We start from the raw sequence: 18,019 nt of genomic DNA, 5'->3' as shown, positions 1-18,019 counted from the left end.
ATCATATGAAGTACTGAAACACTATCATATAGATAAATGTTGAAGGCTATATGTGAAAAACTGATAAAAATATAAACATATTAAAATTAATGAGTACTAATGTTAGTAATCAAAAATATGAATTAAGAGACTGCTTTGTGTAGTGTTTCTATTTAAGAGAGTTCAAAAAAGACTGGCACTTTCTACACTGATTGTGTTGTAGGGGAGGAAGACAATTCCTCTGCTCTCTCTAAGTGCTTCTGGCTGGCCTAAGATTTAAATTGACGTGAGACAGAATAATAGGAGAAAATCAAACAAAGCTTTATAACATGTATACACGGGAGAAACCCAGGAAAACTGAGCCACTTACCAGAACAGCTGAGGTTGACACCTTAAACAGCATTTTTAGCTAAAGACAAAGGAGAGTGTTGGGCTTGGTCCTTTGGGACTTCAGGAGGGAAGAATGCAATTTACGTGGGGATGGAAATGCAAAAGGGCCAACTCCAGACAATGTGACCTGAGAGACACATTTTACATTACATCACAGTTATCTCATGGTATTACCACCTTCCCGGAACAGGCCCTTCTTTTTTAAATTCTTTTAGGCAGTTGCTGGGGACTTCGAAGTTTCTTTCAGAGTCATTTGTTCTTAAAAATAATCAAGCCACAGAGACACATTATGGGGGGGCCATCTATGACCCCCACAGTGTCAAGAAGAACAATATGATGCAGTTTTTCTGGAAATCAATTTAACATTATGTTTTAAGGAATCTTAAAAATGTTTGCACACTTTTACTCAGTCCAATTTTAAGAATGTGCTGAAGGCATAATAAGAAATGGAAGATTTTCATAGTAATGTCGGCTTTATTGTTGAGAAAAAGGAAAGAAGTTACATATTAAACACAGGCAGCCCTCACTTTACACAGTACCAGCTTAAGTGAAACCTGTACAGACTGGGAACGTGTCCTTGCTTTGCAGGGATCCCAGTTACCACAGTGCAGTGCAGAGTGAGGGCTGCCTGCATTTAATAACCGGTCAGGCACAGGTGTATGGTAGACAGAGCAGAAGCTGCCCGTAAATAACTAGAACCCCGGAAGGGTGTGTTGGCTGTGATCATGAGGGGATTGGGACTATCGAGTGACAGATTTTTACACTAGAATGTTATACAGACATTAAAATGAAGAAGTTCCCAGTTAAGGAAGGGGCAAATCATTTTATATAGGTTTCATGAAAAAAGAAGTGTACAAAAATATACACATTATAATAACCTTGTAAAATACTAAGATTACGGAAAAGTAAAACTGACTTATTCTTTACATCTATGTACCAATTTTACATGATAAACAATTATTGCTTTTATAAGCAAGAAACAAACAAAAAACTGCATGTTTTCAATATCATCCAGATCTCTAGATGTAAAATTAAAGGGTCTTTACTGATTAATGTTAGAATTTAATTATGAAAGTAGGAGAAAGCAGAGGTTCAAAACCCCTTTTATAACAGTATTGAACTGGATGGTCGTCTAGATTTTTCTAATTCAAGTTCCTATTACTTTTCCCCTTAAAAATATCGTGTTTCTGAATATTTTGAGTGTCTTCAGTGATAAATAAAGTTATGCTTATGTTTGTTAAGAGTGGGTTATGGGGACAAGTCAACATCAATCTCTATCTACAATGTTTTAATCTGGAAAACAGAATTTTTCTTTCATTCAGAAGTTTTCTTCTCAAGAGACACTTCCTCCAAATAAAGGCTTTTTTCTTCTTCTTCTTTTCAAGCTTAAACACGACCTTCAGGTATCGATCATACTATGACACTGAGAAGAAGTGAAACAAATTAAAGTTGAGTTTCAATAAATTGTATCTGATGGATCAATGTTTTCTGCATTGATTTATATCTACTATATTCACACATACACAGAATAGAATGAACACTTTCAATGCATTTGAGGATGTAGAGAAACTTGGGTGCCATTTGCTGGTGGTGACTTTACACATCAGTACATCCAAAAAGTATGAAATATAAAAACATGCAAGAATAAAACTGTAGAAATCTATCTTAAAACAATAACTCATCAGAAGCACTAACTTGTATTTATGAACATTTTCCTAAAGAGGGAAAAATATAAAAACTGCCTAAATATTTAAAGAAAGTAGTACTTTGTTCTTTTGAAAATTGGTGTTGCTAACTAAAGTGGACAATGTGTTGGACAAACATAATTTATTTTATGTTTCATATATATTTCATATTTATTCAATTTACCCCATATACTCAATATCACACTTTGTATTTAACTATGAGGAAATCTTGTCTGTTCTAATTTCTAAATATTATATATTGAATCTTAACACAGCTTATCAGCATTTCCTCTGCTACCAGTCTGGTCTAAGATGAAATCATTTTTTGCCCAATCTACAATAACAATCATCCTCCTTCCACATTTGAAATCATCTGTTTCAATGCAAGCCAATGATCTTTCATAAGTATAATCACATCATGTTACTGATCTGGTGAAATAGTCCAAGATTTTCCAACACACTTGGGCTAAAATCTAAACTTCTTAAGAAACATCACAGAGCCTACAAGGACTGAGGTGATGCCTTCCTATCCACTTCTCCAAACTCTTTGACCACTTACTCTTCAGTACTTCTTCTGCCATATGGATCTTCCAGCTGTTTCTTGAACATGCTGAGCACATTCCCACCTCAGGGCCTTTGCACATGCTATTCCCTCTGCTTAGAAAGTTCTTCCCTCAGACCTTTGAGTGACTCATTCCATCACTTCATTCAGATCTCTCTTCTAATAACACATCTTCTGAAAGGCATTGCCTGGCCACTAATCTAAGTTACTCCATAACAAATAGCTCTTTAATCATGAACCATGATCTATCTTTCCTTATATCATTTATCACTTCAGAAATGATTATTTACATATGTGACTCTATTTATGTGACAGTTCCACTCCTAATGCTGAAATGGCTGGGCAGTGGCATATGTCACTAGAGCCCAATGAGAGCTAGAACCGAGAAGAGAGTCCCTGGTCACCTTCTTCCCCAACACACACTTCCACGGTAGTTTTCCCCGGAAGGTTTCAGCCACTCTAGCACCTTCATTGTGAAGCTGGGAGAGAATGAGAAAGAAACTGAGCTACTTTTCTCTTCCTCCCACCGCTGACATCCTGCTGGTTTCTCCCATTGGCTAAACTGAGCTGGAAACTAGTTACCAAAGGAGCTCTATTGACGTGACGCCTGAGGGTGAAATTCTGGGTGGACAGAACAAGGCAGACAAGAAAAGGCAACAGATCTGGGTGGGGTAGGGCGACAAAGGGAGAATCACCAGACAACTATCTTATCCATGTTTCTACAATGTTCCCATAGCTATTGAAGAATGTAAATTATGTTAAAAATTTAATATGTTAACACCTTAAGGGGCAGTTGGGGCGAGTCTTCTATGAATAGAGTCTATCGATCCCAACTGACTCTGTTCGCAGAAGACTCACCATAAACTGTTCAGAGAAAATTGAGAACAAGGGAGTGCTACAGAGGGATAAGTTTGGGAGGGTCGGGGTGGAGGGGGGCCAGATGGGGACATGTGTGTGCACCTTGATAGCTGTTTCGCGCCGTAGCAATTCGCGCCATAAAATGTAACTGTCTGAATGTTTTGAATTAACCAATCATGTAAAACCGCGCCAACCTTTTCCCGCTTTATGCTCCCAAATCCTATAAAAGAACTTGCCCCCTAAGGCTCGGGGTCGACCCCTCTGTCTCCTGCGAGAGACACGAGTCGACCCGGAGCTCCGTTCAATAAACCTCTTGCGTTTGCATCAAGTTCGGTCTTCTGTGTCTGTGGGCCCGCGTCATCCCGAGACCTGGTGAGTTGGGATTTCCCTCCCCTTCCCCTTGGGAATCCAACACTATGTATTATTTTTCCTACTGAAAAATAAAGTTCAAGACTCAGATTAGTAAATAAATAACTAGTCCACGTTCAACAAAAGCTAATTCATCTTCCAGTGGTTTTCCAAATGCCAAAACTCTCTCCCTACACCACACACTATTCTATCTTACATGTTGTAAACAGGAGAACTTAATATTTCCCCCGAGTCAAAAAATATTAAGACATTCAGGCATAAATTAAAATTAATAATGAATCCCATTGCTTCCTCATTCTCGGGAAATTTGATTCTCTGGTGATATTGGGGAGTGGGCAAAAATCATGTTCTCAATAAGCTTATGATTTTTAAAAGAATAAAAAAGATAGTGGTTGTTCACAGTCTGAATGACTTTCTGCTGGAAATAATTAAACCATGGGGATTTGGTCCCTTTATAACAATTCCATTATAAACTCTTCAGTTCTTCATATCCATGCTCTCGTCAGGGAAACACTCTTCTTTCACAGGTAGGAAGAGGTATTGTAAAACATATTTTAGAAACTGAAATAAATATTTTAATCAACAAAAATAAAATTATGTGCTGAAACATATTCTGATGAATCACTAAATACCCTGAATGAAATTCTACTACTCTCTCAGAGTACAAGTCTTTATGTGTTTACAATGGAGATGAATAGCTTGCCCAAGCCCTACAGCTAGGGTAGAGGATATGGGATTTTCAGCCAGGAAGTCTGGCTTCAGACCCCAGTAACTGTTACACTCTGCTGACTCTCAGGAACTAACCATGCTTACTTTCTCATTTCATGAAGAAAAACAAAGTGGTATTAAATAAACTATTTGGTTCCTTCCGAGTTAACAACGCTACTCTTTATAATTATAAGCATCATATCATGTAATGGTCGGCACCCCCTTCGTGGAGAATTGGCCACGTTTAGGTTATAATCTATATAAATTATTTAAAATTAATTCAAAGTGCACTTCATGAAGATGTCGTCTCTAAATTTCTTTTTCCACTTCAAATTGAACCACAACCACATGCCAAGGAGACATCATCCTTGTTAAAGCTAAAGACCAACCTTCTAGACTCTTTGGGTCACTATGTAGTGGCAGCAAACATCTACACGAGAGAGCCTCAGGGTGAGGGTGAATGTCATGAGTGTAAAGCCGTGGGTGTCCCCAGAGCCACATCTGTCCACATGCAAATACTTCTCTCTGAAGTTTTCTTGCTCAAATCATGTAGGACGTCGTGTTCTGTTTCTTTAAATGAAGGTTATTACCATAAAGTACTCAGTTCAATTATCTGGAATGTTCATTGCTTGCATTACAAGCATTCAAAAATTAATCGAGGTATTTATTATTTTGGCTCTTAATTAATGTTTAAAAATAGAGACTTATTAAATATACCATCATAGCACCAAGGAATATTTGCCTATTATGACAATTACTATGACATTATGAACTTAAAAAAGAAAAATAAAAAATGATTTTGATTCTATTGATTTATGATATTTTTCTTGCATTTTATTACCCTAGTCAATACGTCCAAAGTGCAGAATAGGATAATGCAATGGGAAAGAATGTTGGAGTGGTACATTTATAAAGTACCTTACAAAGTGACCTGTGTCCCTCCTTGGCACTGTAGCTACCAACAAGAGTCCGTACAATATTTACATACCTGGGGATGTGTTATTGAAAGAGAATGTAGATTTTTCCTCAGTGGTTTTCATGGCCACTTTCATCCTGCAAAAATGTTGGGAGACGCACGCCGTGGTATTTTATGTACTGTCTCAGTGTGTAGCTGGTATTGTTGTTATTTCAGTCTGACCATTTACATGTTTTAAAGAACTTAAATTGATTCATGTTATAGGGTTTGTCTCATTTTTTGCAAGAGTTAAAATGAAGTGGAGTTATTACAAAATTGTTATGGTCTGGGGATATGTTTGTCAATCTTTTTTTTCATGATTATCTTCCCCCCACCTGGGAGACTTTTAATACATTATTTTATCACTCACTCATGAATATTTAATACCACCAATATATGTGTATGTGTATACCTACACACACACACACATATTATTTGTGTATGCTATATACATCTGTTTTTATACAAACACATTGATTTATTTTTGAGACCCATGAAGAAATTTTTGCCTCCTTATATAATTGGCAATAATACAGAAAGCAAAGATCCTTTGAGATGAGTCTTAAAATTTAAGTAAAATTTGGTGATATCAGGGCCCCCTGAAATAGACTGGAGTGGGGAAAATGGACAGATGTGGCAAGGAGAGGGAAAGATTGAAAATAATCTTGAGTTTAGAGAGACAGGTAGACAGATCCTAGTTTTACAAGAACATTTGCCATACATCAGTTCCATTTCCCAAAGTCCATTCAGCTCTGAAAAACAGATGAATGTCAATGACAGATGCTTGAGATACCACATCAAAAGGTGTATGGAAAAACAAAGGATTACAAATTCAAAGACAGCAATGTTGAAGGAAATTGTCTAAGGAAATTATAATTGAACAAATATGGTAAAGACTTGCAGAAAAAATAAAGGCTTTTCAAACATGAAAAGATTTGCAGAAAAGCATTTAAAAATAGGACTGCCTTTATACAAAGGGGTTCTATATTAATTTAGATATTTAAAACGTCAGTCACTTGCTTACTTCTGCCACATGTATTTACAAGTTTGAGAGAAGATGAAGAAGTACCCCCGTGATGAGGGTAATGGAGAAATGACAAAAGACAAATGCATTTTTATTTCCTTTACTTTAGACCTCATTTGAAGCCAAGCAAACACAATGTTAAAGAAAAACTGCACAACAGTGACTGAGTTTATTCTCCTGGGACTGACAGATCGAGCCGAGTTGCAGCCTCTCCTCTTTGTGGTTTTCCTAGTCATCTATCTCCTCACAGTGATCGGCAATGTGAGCATGATTTTATTAATCAGAAGTGACCCAAAACTTCACACTCCAATGTACTTCTTCCTCAGTCACCTCTCCTTCGTAGATCTCTGTTATACTACCAATGTCACTCCTCAGATGCTGGTTAACTTCTTATCCAAGAGAAAAACTATTTCCTTCATTGGTTGCTTTATACAGTTCCACTTTTTTATTGCCTTGGTGATCACAGATTATTATATGCTCACAGTGATGGCTTATGATCGCTACATGGCCATCTGTAAACCCTTGCTGTATGGTAGCAAAATGTCCAGATGTGTCTGCTTGTCTCTTGTTGCTACTCCTTACATTTATGGCTTTGCAAACGGTCTGGCACAGACCATCCTGATGCTTCGTCTCTCCTTCTGTGGACCCAACGAGATCAACCACTTTTACTGTGCAGACCCTCCTCTTTTAGTCCTTGCCTGCTCAGATACTCATGTCAAAGAAACTGCCATGTTTGTGGGGGCTGGTTCCAACTTTACCTTTTCTCTCACCGTCATCCTCGTCTCCTACATGTTCATTTTCGTGACTATTCTGCGTATGCGCTCTGCTGAGGGGAGACGCAAGGCCTTCTCCACCTGTGGGTCCCATCTGACAGCTGTCACCATCCTTTATGGAACACTGTTCTGCATGTATCTGAGGTCCCCTTCTGAGGCAACTGTAGCACAGGGGAAAATTGTCGCTGTTTTTTATATCTTTGTGAGTCCTATGTTAAACCCTTTTATCTATAGCTTGCGGAACAAAGATGTTAAAACAGCAATCAGGAAAGCGATCCGAAAGAAACTGTTTGCTAAATAAAGTAGACATTTTGGTCACAGGGATGTAATAAGCCTGTTTTATCTGACCAATTAATGAGCATTTTAAATTAACCAATCATGTTTTGTCATTGAGTATATTTTTGTCTTTTGTAATTCACATGTGGGACTTGCAAGAATGTGTCAAATTATTTGTTAGTGTTTACAGTGCTATCTCAGTGAATTGAAAATAATACCACAGAGAAATTCAAAGTCATGACCAGAAGGCATTGTTATTGCTCTATAAAATCAGTAGAGAATAAATGACTCTACCTCTAGTACTCATACTGGTTAAAGTTATGAAAGACAGAATTACCAAATGATGCTATGACAAATGATAATTTGTTGGATTTTTATAGTGCTCAGTAAATTCTAAACTATTTTCCAGAAACTCGTCCACCATAATAAGGGAGTTTTTATTTATTTCCTCTTCATATATATTATATAGCAATGAAGATCTTTGGGCATCTCAGATTATTACTTTAAGATATAAATGTCAAATTTCCTTTAGAAGAATTTTTATTTCTTTTTCTTTAACTAATATGCATCCTCATTATAAAACTGGTTTTGTGGTTTCACTTGCTAATTTTTTATTATGGAATATTTCCAACACACAGCCCAAAATAGAAAATTATAATATAAAGACCACCTATGTAAGCACAACTAATCATCGTTAAGTTTTCACATGACGCCACTTCTGTTTCAGATATTTCAGAAACTCAGATATTCTCAAATTGACCCCTCCTTGCCTCATTCTGTTTCTCTCCCCATTTCCTGAATTAAACTCTAGTTATGAATTTAATATTTCTTATCCCTATGTAGAGTTTTAGCATTTTCTGGGTGTTTATGTATCCACAGATTGATATAGTATTATTTTGCTTGATTTAAATCCTGATATAAATGAAATCACTCCATGTTGCCTTCTGCAATTTATTTTACTTTTCACTAAACATTGTTAGATCTATCTATGCTAATTCATTTAGCAGCATTTATCATTGATAATTTTACGGCAATATATAAATATGCCACAATTTATTTATTCATTCTACTATTGATGGACACTTACATTTTTCTAGTTACTGAAAATATGAAAATCCAGCAATACATTTTCTTGTGGAATTCTGAATGTGTAGCAGTTCAAGAGTTCCTCTCATGTAGATACCCAGGATCGTAAATTCTGGGTCATGAGATGTGAACATCTTTAAATTGAGTAGATATCACCAAATTGTTCCACCAATTTACGCTCTTGCCAAGACGGTGTAAGAGCGCCCTTTACTCCACATTCTTGTCAACACAATGTACTGCCAGACCTTTAAAATGTTTTCAAATCTAATGGGTGCAAAATGGATTCTTGTTTCTTCTTTAAGTTTTTGAATTGTCATGATAAGTGAAGGGAAGTATTTTTAAATGCTTTTATGCCAAATGAAGATTTCTCTTGTTTTCAGTTGCATGTCCATATTCTTTGTTCACCTTTCAGCTGGTTATTTCCTGCATTTGTAATAGCTCTTTATATATTCTGAGTCAGATACTAATCTTTTAATGATGTATCAAATGCAAATATCTTCAACATGTTTGTAGCTTGTATTTCATCCTTGTGAGCGGTATATTTGGTGCTGCAGAAGTTTTTCATTTTAACATAGTTCAAAGCTGCCAATCTTCTCTTTATCGTTGTGGTTTGTAGGTCCTGTCTAAAATAATTTTTTCCTATTATACAGATATTCTCCTATCTTTTTTCTCAACGTTCTAAAGTTTTGCTTTTGCATATTTAAGTCTTTATTTTTCCTGGTATAGTAAATGCTGCAAAACAGACTCTAATCCTATCTTTTTTTTTTTTGACGAGGAAGATTCGCCTACAGTTAATATCTGTTGCCAATCTTCCTCTTTTTTTTTTACTTGAGGAAGATTAGCCTTAAGCTAACATCTGCACCAGCCTTCCTCTATTTTGTATGTGGGTCACTGCCACAGCATGGCTGATGTGTGGTGTAGGTCTGCACCTGGGATCCAAACCTGGCAAACCCAGGCTGCTGAAGCAGAGCTTGCTGAACTCCACCACTACACCACGGGGCTGCCCCCTCTAATCCTACTTTTAAGATGGTCTGATTTTTATGTTTGCTTTTTCTTTTATACTAAAACTGTCTCCTCTCCTATGTTTACTGCTTAGAAAGACACCAAGAAACTTCCTTAATCAGAAGTTAAGAAAATAGGTGCTTACAGAACCAGAAGTAAGTCTCTGTGTTTTTACTTTCTTTATTTTTAGTTAAGAGAGGCTTTATTCAAGTCTCAAAGTCAGGTCTACAAATTACAAGGATTTTCCATCCTTAAAAATCAGATTTTCGGGGCTGGCCCGGTGGCGCAAGTGATTAAGTGCGTGCGCTCCGCTGCGGCAGCCCGGGGTTTGCAGTTAGGATCCCGGGTACGCACCAATGCACTGCTTGGCAAGCCATGCTGTGGCGGTGTCCCATATAAAGTGGAGGAAGGTGGGCAGGGATGTTAGCCTAGGGCCAGCCTTCCTCAGCAACAAGAGGAGGATTGGCAGATGTTAGCTCACGGCTGATCTTCCTCACACACACACACAAAATCAGATTTTCTATGGCTTTACAAATCAATGGGGCTCAGGAATCTAGAGTTTTAGCTCTGAAAGAGGGCATGCCCTGCCCTCAGGGGCTGTGGACTAAGAAGTAGAGAGGAGAGATCAGCTCTGAAAAAAATCTTAATTCTATTTCTTGCATCACCCATCACATCCCTACTGTATGCAAAAGACTTTTCTATGCTTTGAATCAACTATCTTATTCCTCATGACAATTGCGTTTCTCATTTTATAGCTGGGATTTAAGGTAGGACAGGTTAAATAACTTGCCACTATCATGGAATTCATAAACAATGGATCCAGAATCAGAATCACTAACTGGAATTAGATTCATGAAGTTCTGACTTTCTAAATGCTAAGGTATTGCCTGCTTGATGTTCACTATGTTAGGGCAGGCCCCACATCGTCTAATTTGATTTATTTATTTTGAAAAAGTTGCAACTGAGCTAAATGTTACCCAATTTCACTCAGAGAGCAAGGTGGTGACAGAGCTGGATACAGTTCCAGACCTACCCACATCCTTTGTTTACATGATGGAATTCTTCTCTAAACACGGAGAGAAAGCTCAGTGAGCAGCATAGTGCTCCCCTCCTCATGTGGGTCTGATCATGAGGACCGTCCTGCTGATGAGTCAGGCATCAGTGTACGCCTGTAACGAGGGCTGATCTACTTCAGCTGCAAACGTCAAGTTCACACCAGACATTCTGGTGGCCTTTAGGCTCACCACTCACTCTGGAACTGTATTTGTGGACACTTTCTTTCCTTGTAGATGCTCTCATGAATTGATATTATTTTCTCACTACTTGCCTCTAAGCGCCTTAAAACCTGAATTTCAAGCCTTTCTTCTCCTTAATTATCTGGTGGAACATTTCTAAGTTACCATTGTAGGGAGCAGGAGGAGGGATCAATGAGAAGGAGATGGAGGTAGCCCATTTACTTTCCTTACTACAAACAGAAAGTCATTCTGAAAACAGAGTAGAGTAGTCAGCTTTTCTTTATCTGTAGTTCCCAGTGGCATAGAGCTCTTTACGTCCCTGAGGACAACACGAAAATCTCCTTTGGTCTTTTTTTTCCCTGCATCTCCCCATTTCCAGTAAATGAAGCAGTTCTATTTACCAAGATTTTAAGTCACCTGGAAGGTTGTTTCTTAAAAAGTGACTGGTTATTATGTTTCTAGTGTTCATTTCAAACATATTCCTTATCTCCACCTCTATATGCATAAATGGACAAACCATATTTTCCACAAACCTCTAGGACAATTTCAACATTGGTGTACCCTGTTTCCTCAAAATGCTTTGAGGCAATCCCTTCTGTTTTCAGTAGCAGAGTTTGAACCACAGCTAACTTTCCTGGCAACAGGCTTATCGAAATTTCAGTTGATCTTCTTGGACAATATTTTGTAGACCTGTCACTGGTTCAAAAGAACCAAAGAAGGAAAACATTCTGCTCACCACAACAAACGTAAGGACATTTTCAGGTGCAGGATGGAGCTCACCCCAAAACAGGAATTCCTATAGTTAGAGCCAGGTGATCTATGAGATTCTTATATCTTTGGAGGGAGGGGTAAAATTTTGAGTGTGTGCTTTAACTTAGTTGAGGATCCACAGTTTCATTAGATTTTTCAAGAGATCCATGTAAAAGAAAAAATTAAGGACAATTCTTATAATGAGTTGTGGCTAAAAGTTTTTCCATAGCTCTACTTGCTTTTTTGTCTTAAACAAAGTCTTTTCTCATTCACCTGTAATTGAATGGCCAACAGAAAAAGCTAGCCTATTGAGCTGGGTGACCATCTAGAGGATCTCTCCAGGGCTAACTCCTTGCTTAGGGGCTTCTTTCTCTTCTCCTTCTTCCTCATCCTTTTCTTCTTTCTCCCCCTCCCCTTCCTCTTCTTCTTCTCCTCCTCCTCCTGCTCCTCCTCACCCTTCTTCTTCTTCCCCTCCACTCACGTCATGATCCCCCTCCTCTTCCTTCTTCTCCTTCTTCTAGTCTTTATTTTAGCAGGGGTGAGGATGCTCTCCTTTTCTTCCACATCCTCACTGTCAGCTCTGATAGCCCATGTGTGCCAGGAAAGGCTGGCTTCATGGACATGCAACTTATACCGTTGACAGGACCGTGTTTTCAGAAGTCTCTCAAGTTTGGTTTAATACTCTGCTGTCACAGTCTTGAAATTCTTAATACTTTTTGAACAAGGATCCCTTACATTTTATTTTCTCCTGGACACTGTATATTATGTAGCTGGTCCTAGTTGCAGGTTTCACAATTTGTAATTTTCTACTATCCTTGAGCTACTCCTCTGAGTTCTTTCTCCATCAGGTAGAGGCTCCGCCTGGTTGTGAACCAGTAAACGCACAAGCACCTTGTTCAGAAGACGTTCACCTTTTGCTCTGGCCTGACTCAGGCAGTCAGATTGGCTGTGATTTTCTTTCTCTGTAAACACATAATATTCAGTCCTTTTTGCCTCTTCACTTATCAGTACCTCTGTTCTATTCAACTGGATATTTCTGGATCTCACACAGGTCACTGAGCTTGTGAGTCAAGACCTTTTCAGATCCCACAGGCCATCATTAGTGACATGCAACAAATGAGTCCTTCTGCAAATGAAACCCTCAAGTCCAATTTCCTGCCATGTCTTTATATATCTGAAATTGCCAAATTCTGTTCTTTTTCCTTCCATTTTTCTCTGTTCTGGTAACCACCACTTGTTCTCTCTCTGAGGTTTTCTGGGTGTAGCAGAACATGAAGACATCTCCTAAGTCACCTCACTGCTGTCATACAAATAAATATTCTGATTCCAGAGTGTTTCCTTCTAGACATTTCTTGAAAGGACTGCAACTAACCCCTGACTCTTCTTCTCCAGGGAAGGCCATTGATATTCTTGGAAGGAAAGTCTTAGGTAGAGAGCAACCAGACTTTCAATGAAGTGAAACATTTGCATTTTAGTGAATGTCTCTGCTGGATTTTCTGCACTCCTCTGCATGAACTCTGTACATACACGTCACTAGCAGTTTCACAGAAAGATCACATATGGTGTCTTTGCATCTGATCTTTATCCTTCCTAGAACATCCTTCTTACAATAACCTTATTGCTTGTTCTCTTTCTCTTTCAGTTTGTTTCTAAAAAAGTCACTTTTCATGAGTTCTTTGTTGATGTTACTATTTAAAATTTGAACACCCTTTCCTCTAAACCCCATTTTCTTTATTTTTTTCTATAACAGTGCCATTTGAAACACCGTTTACTTACTCACAATACTGTCTCTCTCTGTCCACTAGAATGTGAATGCCAGAAGGGCAGGGGGTTTGAAGGTTTTGTTCATTTCTGCATCTGAAGTGCCTAATCACATGACATGTTGAGCATCAATAAATACTTGTTTATGAATATCTAGCTTGATGTCCACCATGACTTGAGAGGGAGACAGAACCGATACTGTTAATCCTACTTACAAATGGGGAAAAGTGGTAACTTATGGTTAAGGGTCATTATATTTCATCTATAACAATTATTAGTGTATTCAACAATTGTTTATTAAGTATTTACAATTCTGAGTAATGGAGATATAGGCACCAAAAGAATTTGTCACTATCGAGCTGACCTTGTGGTGCAGCAGTTAAGTGCGCACACTCCGCTGCTGGCGGCCTGTGTTCAGATCCCGGGCGCACAATGATGCACTGATGCACCGCTTGTCAGGCCATGCTGTGGTGGCATCCCACATAAAGTAGAGGAAGATGGGCATGGATGTTAGCCCAGGGCCAGTCTTCCTCAGCAAAAACTGGAGGATTGTCATAGATGTTAGCTCAGGGCTGATCTTCCTCACACACACAAAAAAAGAATTTGTCACTATCTTTCTAAAACTAATACTATAGTAAGTTGTAGTGACTCATTATTGAAAAGAAACAAGAATTGGGAAGATTTTTAAAAGAAACAAAGTATGAGAGAAAGGGCAAAAAATAAAAGCATCTCAAGAGAAAGGAAAAGGGGATTCAGCTCTAGTGACATGAAGGAGATAAAAAGCCATAGGGTTTGGAATACCTCTAATAGACACAAGCTGTGATTCATAACTTAAATACAAACTATGAAAACTTACTCCTTTTCTTTATCAATACATTACATCATTGCTGTAGATGGTCCTCAAAATGCTAAGTAAGATTTGATTCGATTTGATGATTATTTGTTCAATTATTTGGCATAAGTTTATGGGACCACTGTGGCAGTGCTTTTTTAAAGAGTGATTCTGGGAACATCCGCATCAGAATTTTCTGGATAATTGTTGAATACGATGATCCCAGTATCCCACATAAGACTTGATGAAATGAATGTTCTGTGACTTTTATTGAATAACGACCTTCCAAAGCAACTGCTTTGTACACTAAAGTTCAAAAGTACTAATTCTCCTAAGCATAATACATCATGAAAATCTCCGTGGCGACACAGACATGAGTAAAACATTGCAAGTAATTCATCTTTCATGCTTACACTGTTTTTTTCTTTTCTTTGTAAAATCAATGTATAAACATATGCTGAGAAGTCACAGTACAATAATGAACTTTGTCCCTCACCCTGAAGAACTAAAATATGGGTAGAAAGTAGATTCACTATGATGATGTAATGTCCCAGTGAACAAATTAGCAGTGTATAGAGTGCGCTGGAAGCAGAAAGCCTAAAGGGATTAATTCCAGCTCATGCACGCTGTGAGTGGAGTGAGGCATGCTTCACAAAGGACTGGGCTTTGAACTAGGCTTTATAGGATGTGTAGAGTTCGAGAGGCAAAAAATAGTGCAGGGATATAGGGAATACGTACCACAGTTGCATATGGAAATAGGAAAAGGTATAAGTAGAGTTATCTATAGGTATTCCTATAGGTATAACTGTAGGTATACAGATGGAAATAGAATACTTACAGTGGCAACTGAAATCATGGCTTAGTAGAAGTACAAAGTCCGGTTATGATAGTATTCATTTAATGACATGCGAAGGTTTAGAGAAAAGTTGTTTCAGTCGTCAGTAATATGATTTGTACCTTCATGCTGCTTTATTTTCATTTGTTTCAAATGCAGGCACAGACTCTAGAAAATGTCCATCACAAATGAGAGTGCAATAACAGAATTCATTCTCCTGGGGCTCACAGATGGCCCCGAACTCCAGCCTCTCCTTTTTGTGCTGTTTCTGGTTGTGTACTTTGTCACCCTCTTAGGCAACCTGGGCATGATGGTGTTAATCAGACTCGACTCTCGCCTTCACGTGCCCAGGTACTTCTTCCTCACTAATTTAGCCTTTGTAGATTTGTGCTAGACCTCGAACGCAACCCCACAGAAGTTGACTAATTTCTTACCAGAAAAGAAGACCGTCACCTTCGCTGGCTGCTTTACACAGTGTTACATATTCATTGCACTTCTCCTGACTGAGATTTACATGCTGGCAGCAACGACCTATGACCGCTACTTGGCCCTACGCAACACTCTGCGCTACAGTGCGAAAATGTCCAGGCGTGTCTCCATCTGCTTAGCCACATTTCATTACGTCCATGGCTTCTCAGATGGGCTATTCCAGGCCATCCTGACCTTCCACTTGACCTTCTGTAGATCTAGTGTCATCAACCACATCTACTGTGCTGATTCGCCACTCATGAAGCTTTCTTGCTCTGATACTTATGTCAAAGATCAGCCATGCTCATACCAGCTGGCTTCAACCTCTCCAACTCTCTCACCATCATCCTGGTGTCCTATGCCTTCATTGTTGCTGCCATCCACCGGATCAAATCAGCAGAGGGAAGGCACAAGGCATTCTCCACCTGTTGTTCCCAAGTGATGGCTGTTACTCTATCTTATGGAACTCTCTTCTGCATGTATGTAAGACCACCAACAGATAAGACTATCGAAGAATCAAAAATAATAGCTGTCTTCTATACTTCTAAGCCCAGTGCTTAATCCATTCACCTACAGTCTGCGGAAAAAAGATGTAATCAGGCCTCGAAGAATGTGCTCAGATGAAATATGGTCACTAGGATGGCAATGCCTCCAATTTCCAATAAACCATAACTGTAAATATTTGGCTCAAATGTCTTTGCATTTTCATGACGAGTGTTGATGTTCTTTCTGGATATGACACAAGTGTCTCAGCTAAAAAGCTCATGTCTGGGAAGAAATGAGCTGCACTTATTAGTCTAGGCCCTTGTTCCTCAATGTGTGGTCCATGGACCAGGAGCGAAAGTGTTAACCTTGGAGGTTGTTAGAAACGTAGCATTGCATTCTGTGCCTCAGGTCTACCACACACAGATCTCTGTTTTAACCAAATCCTGGGTGATTTGTAAACACTTCAAATTTTGAGGACAACTGCTCTAAGTGAAAAGTCCTAGTTAATACTCCCTGAAATGCTGGTGTACTCTTGTTTACAATGGTAAACAGGACAAACATTCTCTCAGTTCAGTTCCTTGAATTTATTCCATTCTTATTACCATCTGTCTTTTGGGGCTAGGAGTCTTTAAGAAACACCCTTCTGTATACCTCTTTGACTTACTAAGTGAAGCCAGAACCTGTGGGTCACAATAGTAGTTTCCCGTTTCTCGTGAATGTGCTTGTGTAATATCCCCTGTGGGAAGGGGAAGAGAGACGAATAGAGTGATCTTTCTTTTCCTAGACTTGAGTTTCTGGATTTAGTTTGTGGCCTCTGAGCTATTGGGGCCTACTTCTTCCCTGTGACTTGCAAGCCTTGGTCCACAAACTCAAGTCTAGGCAAAGAATGAATGCTCTCTGCTTTGAAAAATTTAGAATTTACTTGAGATTATCTTTTATCTTTTCTTCTCATTTTTTTAAACAAAAGTTTGGATTATTGATTGAGTCTTGCTTCTTTTCTCATATTTCACTAAAACACTGCTTAAGCTGAAACCCACTAAATTTGGTATTTTGTATCGTTCAGTTTTCAATACATTGTAATATTCCCTGTGACTTTTTAACTTATGGGTTATTTAGAAGAGAGTTCTTAATTACCTTATATTTGGACTTTTAAATGATATTTCAGTGTTACATATTTGTAACTTAGTTTGTTGTCAGAGAATACAGCCTTATGATTTTAGTCTTAAAATTTTATTGACTAGTTTCTTTTGTTTCTAGGTTTGTTGAGATATAATTGACATATAACATTGTGTAGGCTTAAGGTGGACAACATGATGATTTCATACATCTACATATTGTGAAATGATTATCACAATAAGGTTAGTTAGCACTCTATCATCTCACATGATTACAGTTTTTTGTTGTTGCCTTAGAGGTGGCCAAATCATTTCAGATCCATTCTCTTAGCACTTGCAAGTACAAAAAAAGAGTATTTTTAACTATAGTCACCATGCTGTACATTAGATCCCCAGAACTCATTCATCTTATAACTGGAAGTTTGTACCCTTTAACTGACATCTCCTCACTTTCCCCACCCCTGCCAACCACCATTCTAGTCTCTGGTTCAACGAGTTCAGTTTTCTTAAATTCCATGTAAAGGGGAGATCATACAGTATTTGTCTTTTTCTTCCTTCCTAAAGAAGGCAAAAAATAAAAACATCCTGATTATTAAAAGAATGTGGCATACTAAATATGTCATATTAACAAAGTTATATTATACAATTAAAAAGAAGCCAAATTCAAAGAGCATCAACCAATTCGGAATATTCTTGCAATACTATTTAGTTTTAAAACACTAAAACCAAATTCATGCCGACTTGAGGAACTATTATGTAAAATTATTTATGGGTAGACAGGAACCAAAAGGTAATATGTAAAATTATATAACAATAGCTGTTAATTATGTAGTAGGGAAAATTATATAAACCTTCTGTAAGAGAAGAATA

General features: G+C 38.1%; 1 pseudogene; it reads left to right on the top strand.

The window, feature by feature from the left end:
* Positions 1–6,665: 6,665 nt before the first annotated feature.
* On the top strand, positions 6,666–16,227 carry LOC131395675 (olfactory receptor 5M11-like; annotated as a pseudogene).
* Positions 16,228–18,019: the final 1,792 nt, after the last annotated feature.

This window comes from Diceros bicornis, chromosome 31 (genome assembly GCF_020826845.1).
Source record: "Diceros bicornis minor isolate mBicDic1 chromosome 31, mDicBic1.mat.cur, whole genome shotgun sequence".
Lineage (NCBI taxonomy): Eukaryota > Metazoa > Chordata > Mammalia > Perissodactyla > Rhinocerotidae > Diceros > Diceros bicornis.
Note: the sequence above shows the minus strand (reverse complement) of the source record. Positions and strands in the feature narration are given on the sequence as shown.